The sequence below is a fragment of the Euleptes europaea genome, chromosome 2, assembly GCF_029931775.1.
Source record: "Euleptes europaea isolate rEulEur1 chromosome 2, rEulEur1.hap1, whole genome shotgun sequence".
Lineage (NCBI taxonomy): Eukaryota > Metazoa > Chordata > Lepidosauria > Squamata > Sphaerodactylidae > Euleptes > Euleptes europaea.
In genome coordinates, this window is record NC_079313.1 from 139629538 (window position 1) to 139633929 (window position 4392).

The following is a 4392-nucleotide window of genomic DNA, read 5'->3' on the forward strand; positions in this document are numbered from 1 at the left end:
GGGGGCCGAGCAGAGAGGCCGGCCGGGCATGACTGCTGGATCCTGTCAGGCGGCATCCTTGAGGCACGCAGGGAGGCAGGAGCCCTCCCAGGGAGAGCCGGTGGGACTCTAGCCCAGGGAGGGCGAGAACCAGCTCCCTGCGCGGCATGGAAGAATGCTTGCGCAGGTAGCCGTGAAATATTCTGGCCCAAGCCGTGGGGGCTCCCCACACCTCCCCAGGGATATGAGGGTTTCTGCCCAAAGGTCAGTTGAATTCCTGTTGGGAAACATGAACTATGCAGCTTTTCTGTCCCGCCGGCAGGACCCCCCCCCCCGCAGGGGCCTGGCCCCTCAGCCCCCCTTCTGCCAAAGACTGCGGCCACAGAATTTCAAAGGATGGAGGGACCGGTGGGCCCACACGCCTCATGAGCGTTCTCCGGCCTGATCCCTGCCAAGGGCATACTTTCACTCTTGAGCATGTTTTGTACTTGTTCTGACCTCCCCCTCTCTGCCGCTTAGTTCCCAGGACTCAGAGGTGGGACTCCTATGGCTGAACACCCCCTTGTTTTGGAAACAGGCGGGGGGATACAGCCTAGGAGAGGGCCGCGGCTGATGCCACTGCACAAGCGGAAAGTCTTCCTGAGCAGGCGTTTTCAAGAGAACGGTGGTGCCGTCAGCAGTGAGCCATCCGTTACGGAGCAGCTGCCCTGCTCAACCCGTGCCGAGTGCCAGCTTCCGTGCATTGATTACGTGGCAGAATCAGCGCCCCTGTATCTCATGGCTCCACAGGATCATTCCAAGGGCACACAGTTCTAAACAGGATGTGGGACGGCACTTGGGACTGTGGGGCTGGGGAAGAGGCAACACTAGGAACTGCAGCTTGCCCTCTGCCTGTGCCAAAGGAGGCAACACAGCTGGACTTCTTTCGGCCAGCTGATCCTCCACTAGCCCTGTGCTGGTCCCTTGCGCGCCAGCCGTCCCAAATGGAAACAGTGTGGCTTTGAAGGTACAACAGCAGTGTGGGGCAGAGAGGGGGCCATGCCCCAGATTGTGTCATCCCATCATGCGCTGTGTTGAACAAAACCTTACAGAGAAGAGAAGGGGGGTGGAATGAGATGCTGTGGTGCAGCTCCTGGTGATATCCAGGTACAGTCTAAAGGAAGGGGGCACCTTCTGGGGAAAACAACATGAGAGGGGTGTGTTGTCTTCTGCATTTGATTTTCGGGCGGTCGGGGCCTCTCTCTCACTTCCTTTCCGGTCTTCTGGTTCCATTAGTGGCTTTAGCATAAAGGCGAAACTTGTACGCATCCCATATATTGATTCCAGAGCAGGGTTTATAGCCCCATGGTGGAAGCGGCCTGTCAGGACCAGACAGGGTTTTTGTAGCGTCGTTTGTTATGGAATAAAAGAGACATTCAAGCTTCAAAGCCTTTCAGTGTGTCAGTGTCCCAGGGAGAAAGCAGGGGAGGGAGGAAGCTTCTTCCATGCTTTTTCTCAAGACCCAATGGATCGGGGCCTGCATGGGGAGGAAGAATGTTTCAGATCCTCAGCAGAATCCTGAGCTGTGAGCCAGAGATGCACACAAAGGAGAGCTCTGCTGTCTGTAGAATAAGCACATTTGTGTTTGTTTCATTCTCATTCTGGTAGCCTTGCAGATGGGAAAAATTCCTCCCCAGTGCCCTGAAGTCCTCCTGTTCGGGGAGGGTCTTCTCCATCCACCCACCTGCAACATTCAGCAACTGGTCACTCCTACCTTTTCAACCTTGAGGGCTAGATCCTATTTTGGTGTAGGTGGAAAGGTAAAAAACGCCAAGGCAATCAGAGCCTGGATCATTGTGGAATTGAGGGAACGCATCCTGCAATCTTCAGGGGTCTATCCCTGACTCTTGTTTTAACTGCAGGGATGTAAACCCGTAAGTAACGATGGCCATTTTTGACAATGTGGGGGGGTGGGGCAGGGAATGCACAACTACAATCTAGACATTCCTTGCATCTGTAAGCAAGCCAGAGGGGGAGTTGCTGGGCTTGGGAGACCCATCCCAGAATTAACCTCTAAGACACAGGTTGGCAAAGGTTTGGGTCGCTGGGTCTCTAGCTGTGCCTTCATGCAAACAGGTGGATGCAGAGCAGATTGCCTGCCAAAAGTTGGCAATCAAATGCTTGTTCCTTTCTCCTGCAGTCTTTCTGCCTGTTACAAGTGACGAGTCAGGATACCAGGTGGCCGAATCTTTCCTTTTATTCCCACTCTCTCTCTCTCTCTCTCTCTCTCTCTCTCTCTCGACGTGTAGCTGCCTGTCTTTCAGAGACAAATCACAATGGGTAGCCGTGTTAGTCTGTCACTAGCAGTAGAAAAGTGCAAGAGTCCAGTAGCACCTTAAAGACTAACAAAATTTTTGGCAGGCTATGAGCTTTCGTGCCCACCGGCTCAGAAAGGTTGGGGACCCCGTCGTATTCAAACAGTGCAGTGCGCTTGGCAGTATTTCAAACACGCACCTTTGCACACAGACCGATGGGAGTCCCGCTTCGCCCCTCTCCCCTGGGCCTGTCTTTGCCGCTTGTGGTTCAGCAGCCAGTCATATAAATGAACCAAGCAGATCAATCATCCAGTGATTTTAAATGAGCACTGTGGTTTTAGAGAAGTCTTACCATTTGGTGTTTAAGAGGGTAGCCATGTTGGTCTGCTGTAGAAGAGCAGGATTGGAGTCTGGTAGCACCCGAGGGACCAACAAGAGTTTCGGAGTATCTGCTTTTGAGAATCAAAGCTCCCTTCGTCAGATGCCATTTATGCGTGGTTACTTAGCCTCATGATCTCTGCGGGACTGCTTCAGGGCTTTGTTTGGATTATTCATGATTTCTCTGACCTTCTGAAGTCACTTCGCACCCCCCACGCACTTATCCCACGTTTTCAGGAACCTGTTTTATCATGAATTTAAATTTTGCCTCGATCCCAAAGCAAAGCTAGTCGAGAGAATTTGTATGAATAGTCTTAACTTCGGGTTTCTCTTTCCCTGCCCATTCTTGCTTGTCCCTTCCTCATCCCACCCCTCCCAGAGAAGCCCTTTTGGTCAGTTTCGGCAGCAAGCAACTTCTGTTAATCTGCCCTGACCTGAATAGCCCAGGTTAGCCCAATCTCATCAGATCTCAGAAGCTAAACAGGGTTTAGAATCATAGAGTTGGAAGGGACCACCAGGGTCATCTAGTCCAACCCCCTGCACAATGCAGGACATTCACAACTGCCCACACACACACACACACACACACACACAGAGGGACCCCTACTCCATGCCCAGAAGATGGCCAAGATGCCCTCCCTCTCATCACCTGCTTAAGGTCATAGAATCAGCATTGCTGACAGATGGCCATCTAGCCTCTGCTTAACAACCTCCAGGGAAGGAGAGCTTACCACCTCCCGAGGAAGCCTATTCCACTGAGGAACCGCTCTAACTGTTAGAAAATTCTTCCTAATGTCTAGACGGAAACTCTTCTGATTTAATTTCAACCCCGTTGGTTCTGCTCCGACCTTCTGAGGCAACAGAAAACAACTCGGCACCCTCCTCTATATGACAGCCCTTCAAGTACTTGAAGATGGTTCTCATATCCCTTCTCAGTCTTCTCCTCTTCAGTACTTGGATGGGAGACCACCAAAGGAAGTCCAGGGTCAGGCAATGGCAAAACCACCTCTGAACATCTGTTGCCTTGAAAACTGCATGGGGTCACTATAAGTCAGCCGTGACTTCACAGCAAAAAGAGAAAGAGAGAAAATCCAGGCTTGGATCCTGCATTTCTGTTGCAATGACAGTGGTACTTTCCTCTGGCACAAGGAGCATTCCACCATAGCAGAAGGCAATTTGCACCAGAAAATAATTGCAATTGTTAATGGAACAGATCTGCAGGACCCAGCCCCAAAGGTGGTTCTGGTAAGGCCGTCTCTCATTCCTTCCGTTTTTACAGCAAAACCCACCATGTCCCGCTGTTTTCGGAATTTCCAACATTTTCCAACGTGATATTTGGCAATTAAAAAAAACAAAAAAACTAGAACGCCATTGAAATGCCAACTCCCTTCAGTTTGGACAACATACTGCTGTGGTTTCTATGCCTCTAAATGTACCTCTTTTCCTTCTGTTTCCTTCGCAATTATTTTGTAATCAGGCTATTACAATTATAAACGATAAAATCCCCAGCAATGACTTTGTCTGGTTGCAAAGAAAAAAGCAGAGCTTGATTCCCTCTGCCCTCGAGAGCTGATAATTTACAATTGATTCAGGAGTACAAGGAAACAAACAGACTTGGGGGGGGGAGGATACAGAAAGTAGTTAATTAGGCTGAAAATAAATGAGCAAAAGAAAAATTGCAGTGAGAAAGTAAACCTTTGTTGAAGAGGATTTACAACTGAGTAGACGTATCACAGGCTGG